Source organism: Uranotaenia lowii, chromosome 2, assembly GCF_029784155.1.
Source record: "Uranotaenia lowii strain MFRU-FL chromosome 2, ASM2978415v1, whole genome shotgun sequence".
Lineage (NCBI taxonomy): Eukaryota > Metazoa > Arthropoda > Insecta > Diptera > Culicidae > Uranotaenia > Uranotaenia lowii.
The window spans coordinates 229,464,456-229,476,923 of record NC_073692.1 but is presented as its reverse complement, the minus strand read 5'-3'; the positions used below and the strand labels follow the sequence as shown (position 1 = coordinate 229,476,923).

Below are 12,468 nucleotides of genomic sequence, written 5' to 3'. Positions count from 1 at the left end.
TTTGTTTTTTTGGAGCACTGGCATTTCTGAAACGCTTTGTTAGCATTGATTTTTTTAATCAATTCATTAATTATAAACATTCAAGAGAGATTATTGTCATGTTATTGCTGGATAAAAGCCCGGTATAATGTCCTTTGACCTAAGATCTGGATTTGATAAATGATCTAACCAACTTTATAGTTTGATAATGATAAACCAATTTGTTTGAAAATGTTCAAATATTAACAAGAAAAATCTAGCCTGAGACAATAACAATACCATCTTTTAATACGAATCGTTTAAAACCCCATTTTTTGCCAAATTGAAAAGCGACACCCGTCATCTAAGAGAAAATAACGATATTTCTACGTAAATTTCGTGATATTTTTTTCCTTAACTATTATTAGTAAGCAAAATTTTGATAAACAGTAAAGCAGTTGAACGATTGAATTTAAAATCTTTTTCTTAAAAAAACATTTTATGCACATCCAAATCTATGTATTTTTTGAAACAATAAAATTTGTTGGTTTACTAAAATTTTTATGGTGCAAGAATAGAAACAAATAATTTCATTTATTATAACTGGCATCCCTGATCAAGTCGAGTCGGAATACACGCTATTCACAAGTTAGACGAATTTCTCGAATTAATGCTTCCATTTTGTCCGCTAGAGGATGCTGATGGTGTCGCCTTCTCATTATATGAAGAAAATAAGTGTGGTGAATATTGTTTCAATTATATTTGTTTAAAGCCTTGCCAAAAAAATCCCCGCATTTCCCCATTCTTTTTTCACTGTCAAGATCTAGTTTAAAGTCCTAAAAGTACAATGAAAGAGATTCCAGGCACCTTAAAGCACCGTTTTTTGAGTTATAGTCAAATAAAGCTGAAAATATCACGCAAATGGGTAATTTTTACCCATTAAAGAGTATAAATTCAACAAAGTTGATGTTGGTTTGTCAAAAAAAAAAATGTTTCTCATGATTGATCAATCATTTCACACTTTTTTCTCTCGAGTTTCGTGAAATGTCTTGATGTTATTTATCATTTAATGGTCAATTAGTCCAAAACCCGGTTTTCAAAAGAAATAAAAAATAGGGTCAAAAATAACACCAAGCATTTTCATACTAAATTTTCAAAAATAACAAAAAAGTGCAAAACACCTAATCATACTTTTTGTCGCCTCATTGTATGGAACTACCCCATAGTGCACAGGTGCAGTTTTCACATTCTCAAACATTTTTCTTCCTAAATTTTGAACCATATTAAGCCTGACTCATAACTAGCTAGCTTAGGATTTTTTTTTCTCAAAAAATTTATCAAAAACGGTGATAGCTATAAGGCCTATCAGTTTTATAGATTGAAAAACACATGGATCAAGGATTTCTGTGGCTTTTGTTTGACAACAGCTTGTCAAACATTTTTCATAAGTATGGACTGTTAGACTAACATATTTTGAAACATTCTGCGCATAAAATAAATAAGAAAAGTGATTGGCTATGGTTTTGTGCCGATTTTAGTGGAACCCGTCTGACGGTGGGGTTGGGCACTAGAGGGTTGAATTAGCTGTCCCGATGTGCCTTGCTACACCTTTAAAAAAATTTCAAAAAAAATCTTATTTTAACTCTTCTGTGGGCATCATTTTAAATCAAATTGAAACAGCTTGAATTCCGATTTGTTATACAAAGATAAATAATCCTTTTTTCCTTAAACTTGATCTCTTAATTTATTTTCAAAATCTGAATTTTTACACTGTTTTGAAAAGCTTCATATGTTTACAAATATATTCAAAAAACATGTTTAACTGATACAAATTCACCCTTCCGATACGGAGAGAGCTCACTAACTAATCCATAGACATATTTGAAGTACATCCACAAATCAGACTCTACCTCAATAATACCTACCTTGGAGGTGGAATTTTCGATATAAGTTTCTATGCCGGACCAAGTTAGAGATGAGCGGCATTAAAATTTGGCAACCTCTTCTTTGGGTGTAGCATTGAGAACTTATACTAACAAAATTGTATTGGTGCTTCCTCTCTCCTTCGTATAAATGTGCCTACTCACTGGAGAAAGGTTGTGTCTGAAATAATCATTGAATCATATCCAAATAATTTTCCATGTCAAATTTTGCCAATTTTTAACATGAATTCTCTGCGTCAATCGATTTTTGTCGGGTTTCCAGCATGTCCAAACCTACCAGTATGCACAAGACTCGAGACTCCGGCATTTCTGCTTGCCAACCAAGGTTTCTCAAACCGTATTTCAAGAACTTCTTCTGAACTTTCTCTAGTCTGTTGTTGGGTATGTTGTTGTACGGTCGCCACACAATGCCGGCATATTCAATGACGGTTCTAGCTAACCCAGTGTAAAATGAGACAATCGTATAGGGATTATCCAGCTCGTGACAGATTCTACTAACCATTCCGAGCATAGAATTTGCCTTGGCTGTGTAAGGCATTTTGCAGAGTCACGCAATCCTTCGGGTGACGAATAGGCAAAAACATTTTTAAATCATCAGCATAAACCAGCACGAACACATCAGTCAGCACTTCAAGAAATTCGTTAATTACAACGATGAAAAGAAGGGGTCCCAAGTGACTCCCTTGTGGAACACCACTGTTGACCGAGAAAGTACTAGATTTCACTTTCTCCAGTTTGAAGTATTGCGTTCTTTCGATCAGATACAAACGAAACCATTGAAGGCAGGATCCGGTTATTCCATTCTTGCATATTGCCGACAGTACACACTAATTCTCCTTGACTCAGATTTAAAGGAAAACAATTCAAAATGCGCCAAAACTGGGAAAACTCTAATTTTGATTAGAGCCGCCAAACTCAGAAATGAATGTTTTCGCGAATTCTGAGTTGTTTTCAATCAGGCATTTTGAAGAAGCGTTTGAACAGTCTGAGCCAAAACAACTCAGATTTTTATAAAATTTTGCAGCAATTTTTGTTGGTATTTCAGATTTCAATAAAAATGAAACGTTTTTATACACGTTTCAGTGATCAGACATCCATATTTATTCAAATATAATTCAGGACGGGAGCGAGAGAATAACCTTTTCTAGGATTTGTAACTAATAAAAATCCCGTCAAGCTAGCTCAGTAGCAAGAAAGGTCTCAGAGTCGGCTTACTACTGGGTAATCGGAGGACCTACGCGGACAAACTTTACACAAAATACTATCACAATTCTTTCACATAAATTAATACACAAATCAAATTTTACTTTACTACGAAAATTATATTTATTTAAGATTTAAAAGCAATTTAATTTGGAGTTAAAAAAAAGTGATTTTTAATTAGCTTTTAATTTTATTTCTAAAGACTTCTTATGTGGGTGTGTCTGATGTTGGTGTAGGTGTGGTTTTAACATTGGATGATGTACCGGTACGATTTCTGCTGCGGCTGCTGTAGAAGTCGCCTCGTTCCCCTCTTTGTGATCGCTGGCAAGTATTCTTCGGTTGGATCGAGGATATTGGTTTCTGTTCCAAGGTGGGAGTTGGGGTACTTGGTCAACAGTTCGGTTGACTTCTGGGACACGTGGCTTACAGGTGGTAATCTCGAGTTACACTACTTAGCTCATAAATGGGATGGAGCGGAGCTAAGTAGTTACAGGCGTCTTCCCTCGTGGACGCAATCGGTTCGGCCCAGGAACTGGCCAGAGTGACCGAACCGAGAGGGGGAATGTTCTCCTTTATGGTTATGGCCCGCGAGCCAGAGAACTCGATGCTCCTTTTACGTTTAGATGTAGCAGATCCTAGATCTGCTAAGCCGACGCGTGTGCAGTCCTTGGACACTTCCAAGGAGCCAACTGATAGGGTAAAAAAAAGCAAAATTACCCTACCAAGCCACTTCACAAACTTCGTTTAAAGTTTTGCTCCGACGATGTTGAGCACCAGGCTTGCAATTTCTCTAACGAGAATCACCGATGTGCTCGGTTTTCGATTCTCGGTAGAGATTCTCTGAAACGCACCGCAGAGATTTTTAGCCGAACCTCTGTAGAGAATCTGTAAATCAACACGACAGAGCTAACACACACTACAGTGAAAAAATGTTTTCACCAAGGAGAGCGACAGCGACGGCAGCTGGCTTGGCTTGTTGCGTTTACCAACACATACGAAGCTGAACCACTCGCCCGAAACATTCATCGTTTGTTGATGCTATTATTATGCACACCATCGTGTTTGTTTTTGTTTTTGCTTTTTGGTGGCTTCAACTAGTCGGTTCTGTGTTTTCACCGGGGTGCTCTACAGTGACAAATCGTCGCACGCCAGAGCTATTGAACTTGGGTGTGTGTGGCTTTCGAAACCGGGGTGAGAATAATGTGTGGAGAGGATCGAAAAATCTCACCCGGGTGATTTGCAACTATCGCACGGGGGTTTTTTTTTCTCCGTTCTCCGTTTTTCTCGGTAGAGAATGGCATCTCTGTTGAGCACACGCACGCCTGAACTCGAATGACCCTCTCCTTCCGGATGTGGGTCTTTACCGCCCTCTTTCGTCATCTCTCTATGCTCGGGCGAGGCGAAATGTTCATAGGCGACCCCCAGGCGAGGCGAAATCTCGATGTTCGCCTTCCAGGCGAAGGCGATGCGAACACCCACTAGTATCACCCTGTTACGCCACCCCACACATAAGTATTATACATTTTTATTACATTTTATTACAAAATTTAGATAACAAGATAAACCAAAAATAATTAATTAAAAACATACAATATAAGAACCGAGACAGTAACCAAAAACATTCAAATCAAATTGCACCCGTTAAAAAACCAAAGATGCTTTGTAACTGAACGGTTACAGATTTGTTCTGCTCCAAAGAGGAAACATCGTGCCGCTTACGATGGAGGAACCACCAACACCGGAATAAGGTCCTCCTATTCCGCAAGGTGCTAAGGGTCCCGATATGGGCCGAGTTGCCGGTCGTGGTATGCCGCTTCCATTGCAGGTGTTCCGGCTGGATCCGCTACATGGAGTGGGAGGTTCATCTCAGCAGAATATGGCCCTGATTGAACGTGCAAATCAAGTTCCGACACCACCAAAAATACGTTCGGTTAGATTAGAATTCTGTGGGAAGAAAAACTTCGTTTAATTTCCCATGAAACTTATTAGCATATCAAATTTGATACAAACCTGGTAAATTTTCACCAACTTCATTCTGTTGATCTCTCTAATCATCAAAACAAAAAAAAATAAACAAAAAAATAAATAAACCGAAATTATTCAGTCTCTAAATAATCTAAAATTACCGTGTAGAGCGTTTATATTGATTACGTCAAAGGCATTGGACATGCAGGCGCCGGCAACGCTATTCAAACCGTATGGAGCACATCTCTCAGATTGCCCCTTTTTTGACAGATTTAAGCTTTTTTCCTCAGATTTAAGCTTTCGTCTCTTATGCTCTCAAGGCAAAAAAAAAGCTTAAATCTGAGGAAAAAAGCTTAAAAACGAGATTCACGAACACTTATTTAAAAGATGTTGGTCATACGACACATAGACAAAACGTGTAATCCTTTTTTTTTTTTAAGGGCAAAACTAGCAGTTAGCTCGAAAGGAGAAAAACGCGTTTGAATTTTCGGACCATCTTAACACATCCTATTTGAAAAATCGACCACTTTTTGTTGAAGAAAATCAAGAAATGTGCATTATAATCATTATAAACTTAGCACAGCATAGCATCATAATATTATTCATTGATTATCAAAAACTTTTTTCACTTTATTTCAGATGTTCTCGAGCATCGACCTTTTTTGTTTTCGATTCCAGTTACGCCTGCAAGTTTCGCTCTATTAGGATATATTGACAGTTCTACACGAACATTACCTTAGTAGGAGGCCTCAGCCGTCAGCCCTAACCTCAAACCATGGGAGAACAGAATCGATTTTTGAGAAGGGCGCACAATAAACGCGATTTTCCGATACTTATATCGACAAGTTCGCCCTGTGCAAAAGTGATACACAGATGTTCGTGTATTGAATTTTTTGGGTGTTCAGGGCTGCCAAATGCATTGATATTTGGAAAACGATTATATTTTTTTGATTGAATTTTTATTAAAAAACGTTTTTTTTTGAGTACTGATTTCTATTCGAACGTGAAAATAAACGCAACATTTAACTGAACTGAACTGAACTGAACGAAATAACAACTGTCTGTGTCGCACACTTAAACGATGTAGCGAATTATGTGGATATGTTTGAAATAATCAGAGCATGCCGGCTATTATTTTCACAGTCAACGTAGACAAGGCTTTCATTAATTTACTTTTTTTTGTAACTGTGAATGATTTTGCATTCGTTTAGAAGTTAGAAACAACTGTTTTTAATCTACCAAGCAGTACATGAAAATATATTTCAGATGTTCAAAATTCACCTTGAAAATTCATTAGCAAAAGATAGTTTATCTTCATCTATTTAGGGACGCCCCATAATGCATAATGAATTCAAACGTTTAGCTGTAGATAGTTAAAAAAAATCATCAATTCAAAAAATTTATTATTTTTTTGAAACAAAGAAATATTGATTTTAGTAATGCACCTAGCATCACTAGTGAGGCCGCCAGCACATCAAAGTTTGAGGTTATGGCTGAGGCCAATTTTTCGCCAATACTATCGTCCGTATATACCCTTAGAGCACCTGCAACGGTTCAGGCGTAAATATTGGTTTTAAGTATACCAGTTTTAGCACAATTTGAAATTTTAGAATCGGCTAAAACACCCACTCCCCACCGGTGTAGGAGCAAATTTAAAACGGAAACACTTTCATTGCAGACACTCAATAATTGAGAAGAAAAAACCCATTTTATTAGAAAAATTGCATAAGTTTTGAGTTTCACGGTTAATTGTCTTAAAATTAATTCTACGAATATTCTTTTTGACAGAACAATGATTTCAACTATTCTACCAGGATTTCATTAATTTAAAAGCAAAAATGACTACACAACGAGGAAAAAAGGTCAATTGAACCAATTCTTCAAATAATTCAATCAAATTGCTTTGAATCAATGGAATAAGATTTTGTTGAAACGAAATGAAAAAGCAATTTTTTTTCAAGTTATTGCTAACATTGATAAAGGAAACGAAAAATGTTCATCCCAAAGTCAAAGGAAATTTTCCTTTGATTTGTCGACATTTTTGTTTGACAAAAACTTGTTTCACTATTTGTAAATTTATGTATGGATACAGAAAAATATGCTGATATTGACGAAAACTCCGAGCAATCCATACGAAACTAAAAATCTCTCAATATCTCAAATAAAACAAAAATTATAGAACAAACAATAAACATTTATTTTACCTCAAAAAGTGTTAAAATTTTCTTTTCGTTTATTTTTTTCAAATTTTAGAACGCTGACTGGATTCACTAATTCGCCGAGCCCAAATGAAAAGCTTTTTATTAAATTATATTAAATCGAGAATAATGTGACATCTATTATTTATACTTGATATATGGTTTTTATTAACATCTATTCTCAATTTATGTTACGTATAGGGTGGTTGAAGCGAAAAAAAACATTCAAATAATATCTCAAAAAGAAACTATTATCACACCCAATGTTACGACAGACCGATTTAGTTCACGGTGAGAAAATTTTAGCCAACAATGATTTCTTTCACACATGTTTGGGTAACATTGGGTGTGATAATAGTTTCTTTTTGAGATATTATTTGAATGTTTTTTTTCGCTTCAACCACCCTATACGTAACATAAATTGAGAATAGATGTTAATAAAAACCATATCAAGTATAAATAATAGATGTCACATTATTCTCGATTTAAAATAATTAAATAAAAAGTTTTTCATTTGAGCTCGACGAATTAGTAAATCCAGTCAGCGTTCTAAAATTTGAAAAAAATAAACGAAAAGATAATTTTAATACTTTTTCGATGAGGTACATACAAAAAGTATTTAATTGTTTGTGTTTATTGTTTGTTCTATAATTTTTGTTTTATCTGAGATATTGAGAGATTTTTAGTTTCGTATAGATTGCTCGGAGTTTTCGTCAATAGCAGCATATTTTTCTGTATCCATACATAAATTTACAAAGTGAAACAAGTTTTTGTCAAACAAAAATGTCGACAAATCAAAGGAAAATTTACTTTGACTTTGGGATAAACATTTCTTATTTCCTTTATCAATGTCAGCTTGACAGCATAACTTGAAAAAAAATTGCTTTTTCATTTCATTTTAACAAAACCTTTTTCCATTGATTCAAAGCAATTTGATTGTATGAATTGAAGAATTGTTTCAATTGACCTTTTTTCCTCGTTGTGTAGTCATTTTTGCTTTTAAATTAATGTAATCCTGGTAGAATAGTTGAAATCATTGTTCTGTCAAAAAGAATATTCGTAGAATTAATTTTAAGACAATTAACCGTGAAACTCAAATCTTATGCAATTTTTCTAATAAAATTGTTTTTTTCTTCTCAATTATTGAGTGTCTGCAATGAAAGTGATTCCGTTTCAAATTTGCTCGTACACCGGTGGGGAGTGGGTGTTTTAGCCGATTCTAAAATTTCAAATTGTGCTTAAACTGGTATACTTAAAACCAATATTCACGCCTGAACCGTTGCAGGTGCTCTTATTGATCGGTCGTTTTTGTTTTGGTTTTGAAGTAACGCCCTTTGTTTCTACACGAAAAAACTGATTACGCCTTTTTGTCACACACGGTCAACTCAGTTACGCCTATTGGCCCTACACGAATAGAAAAATTAACCCCGTTTGAAAAGGCGTAACTTAGCGTTGCAACTAAAATGCATCAACAGAAAGATTCGCCCAGTTAAATTTCATAATTTTTTGAAAGTTTTAAATGATTTTATGATGAAACAGCGTTTATTAAGTAAAAAGCAACCACGTACATCCAGACTGACCGAACCGTGTGGTAGCCAAAACTGCCCTGCCTTCATTCGATTCCACGGAAAAATCACACAATCATCTGTATTTGTTTATTTTATTTTTTTAGTCCAAACCAGTGATTTTCTGGATTGTGTACAAAATATGGGGGAATGTGGGCTAAAAATGGCACTGTATATCAATTTTTAAGCTTGTGCAGCATCTGAAACTATGTCCAATCGATTCTCCGTACAATATTCTAAAGGAAAGTATATTTTCATAGATTTGGTTCGTGGAGGAGGGAAGATATTGAATTTCTTCGCGGCTTATAGGGGAGAATGAGGATACTTGATCCCTGGGGATACTTGATTCCTTAGCTATATCTCGAAACTGGAATGTCTTACAAAGATCAAATGTTCTAGAAAAATGTGTCAAAATGAGCAAAATAACAATTTTTAACAAAATAATTGTTTGAGGAATTGAACTTTGTTTGAAAAAATTTACAAAATGTAACTTGAAGATCTTTTTTCATCACTTTAAAATGTTCATTACATGGGAAAATTATGAAAAAAAATATTTGTTCCAATGTATCAATCGTTCGAGCGTAAAATGAATTTCATAATGCCATATTTTCAAAGCAATGGAAAACTCTCAACTATTTTCAGAAAAAGTTTTCTAAAATGTTGATTATGGGTACAATTGATCCCCTAGAGTTGGGTACAATTGATCCCCCTTCCAAACGGCATATTCTTCTTCTGAATTGATCGTTATGATTGCTGATTACGAAATTACTAATATTTATCCTAAAACTAATAATTATCAAACAATTGTCTGAAGAGAAGAGCAGAAATAATTAATTTTCTCTTAATTATAGAAAAATAGCGCCTTTAAGTATGCAATGTTATTAGCGTTGAGACAAAGTTATAGAATTTTCTTTTTATGTCTGCTATAAATTGTGAAATGAGAACAAACATGACCAAAATAGTCAATTAACATTCTATCTTGGGGTTTTGTTTGATTTTTATACAAGGATTAGGGCTTCCTGAATAAAGATCAAGTCTCCTTCAATAGGGGATCAAGTCTCCCCTAACTTCAGAAAAATCGCAATATTTTTACTCCCACGAAAATGCTTCTAGTTCATCAACGGGTTCAAGTATCGTTCTAATTTTTGGAGCATAGAAACTTGAAGTTACAAGCTGTCAGAAAATGTCAAAGACGGCGAGTTGCTAAATTTTTCCAAAAAGATATGGTGAAAATAAGAAAAGGGGATCAACTATCCCCACTCTCTCCTACGTTTTACTTCATTGGGCGATGCATGATAACGTCAATATCGCCAAAACAGTATTTGTGTTGATTTGAAAGCTCTGAAAAAATCACTTAGGCCTACAAGAGAGACCACATTTGGTCCGCGGCTGACTTTTTGTGGTCCGCGAAGATTTTTCCCGGAATTTTATGATCAAAGAATTGAATGTTTATCTTAGTTATATCATTTGTCTATAGTGTTCTTCCATAGTAGGTGATAGTGTTCATTCTTAGTATGTGAAGGAGATTATTGAGCAGAAAAATATAATAAATCTTTTAAATCTAAAAAGGGAGTGAAACGGAATTCTATGAAAATAAAAATAAATCAATAAAAGTATTAATACTTAGCAATTCAGACTTAGGCCTCCATATTGTTGGGTAGTACTTATATATCTAGGCCTTAATTTAAACTTCTTAGGTATCTAAACCCCAAAAACATTGCTTGGCCCATAGACAAAATTTTGGCCACCTTTGCTCTAGCTAGAGTTTATTACCTCCTCCGTCAATTCAAAACCATCATTGTACTTTTAAACCATATAAATTTTCAAACCAACAGCTATTGATAATACCTGACACGTAGACATTTTTTAAAGAAAGTTATCTTTAACGAAAATGTACTGAAATCATTCTGAATTAAGTCCAACAGTTAATTGGAAAAATAGCTTTAATCTGTCGGAAAAAGAGAGAAAACTTTTTTTACGTTCTTGAAAACGTTGCTCAGACCTCGATTGCATTTGAATGTCTGCTTCTGAAAACTCAACCCTTATCAGGGTCATGTGATCTCTGCGCATGACTCTTTCTCTCACAAAGAGGGCGCTTTTCAAACTCTGTACAGAGCCATTCTGAAGCGTAAAAATTTATTCGTTAGCTACAAGAATTATGTAATTTTGCAGCGTAATAGATAATGCGATTTTTCTGGTTGTTCACTGTTGAATGAAAAAAGTATTCAAATGTCTGTAGCATCGATATCAGGATTCCTCATTTATCCAACACAGTGTTTGGAAATTTTGCTGTTGTTAAAATATGATTGTTTTGCAGCTTGATATTAGGTTTATCCTTACTTAGATGATTCAATATTGACTAAACTAATTTATTCATGAAATAAAAAGATTTTAAGGAAGAATATTTTTACTTGAAATCCCTTGCACATGCGCACTTCGAAGACGATTCTTTCAAATAGTCCGTTACATAATTAAATCCTACCATCGACCAAGACTTACTTCAGTTTGCAGCTTCAAAATCCATTTCTGCTGCAGAATGTGATATATTTTTCACTAGCACATAAGAACTAAGTAATCCTTTTCAACGAGCACTCACTTTCACAGATCACCATTTACACCATCTATCTTTTCACTCTGCACAATTGCAAATCATTTCTTTCATAGGGGATTCGTGGTTTTTCTCTATTGGATAAAGTAATTCCAAACGGTTTCAACGATAATGACCACTATCGAACGCTTTCCTTACTTCCGATCCATAAAGATCACACTTTACCCAAGCCACCAGGGTAATATCCAACAACTTGCACTGCAATCCAAATCATCGATGGCTGCTTCTGCTTCTGCACTCTGAACAAATCCCCAGGACTCTGGGGCTAGCAGAGCTTCGTCTCACTCCACACTCGACGCTTCCCGATTTGCAGAGCCCCAAAAGGATCCTCTAATATGGAAAGAATCTACCGACCCCCAACTCTGCCTCACAAAAAACGCTACACACAGTGACCTCCCCAAAAGACAGACACACGGCCACCGGAACAGAGAAATTTCACGCGCCTATGCTAGACCGAACAGGACGACGGTCGACATTCGTCTGCCAAGGGAAGACCCAGCGCCAGTCGTGAAATCTAGCACGGAACGGAACGACAACGGCCAAGCAGGATTGCGCGCTCTCCCTTCCGAAAGGAAACGAACGCACCACGCGGATGCTTTTGGGTGAAGGAATTCCATTGATGCTGCCAAATGTTGGGATTGATTCTCCTTCAAGTGAGGTTACTTGTTTTAGGAATTATGCGTCGAAGCAATAGAATATTGTTATATTATCTTCATCGTGTTTTTTTTAATTTGTTATTCACGTAATAATCGAGAACGGTAAATTCGTTATTATAAATTGTAACTGCGTTCAGTTTTAGGGACAGTTTTCGGTTTGAAGTAACGAAATTTGAACTATCAAAACTAAATCATTGCTTATTATACCAATATATTTCAGCAATGTTCATCGAAAAATCGATTAGCAGTAATTGCCTAAATACCGAAAAAAAATATAACATTTAGTTCTTTTTACTGAACGTTCGTAATTTTTAAGATTTGTAGAGTATATTTTGGTAAATGTACCTGTGGTGGATGCCCCACTAGCTACGT

General features: G+C 35.4%; 1 protein-coding gene across 1 annotated transcript in view; it reads right to left on the bottom strand.

The window, feature by feature from the left end:
* Positions 1-11,909, bottom strand: part of LOC129747230 (vesicular glutamate transporter 1) — a 174,965-nt gene extending 163,056 nt beyond the window's left edge. The window contains exon 1 of the mRNA XM_055741326.1: positions 11,332-11,909. The gene's annotated coding sequence lies outside the window, so the exon portion shown is untranslated. The remainder of the gene's footprint in view (positions 1-11,331) is intronic.
* Positions 11,910-12,468: the final 559 nt, after the last annotated feature.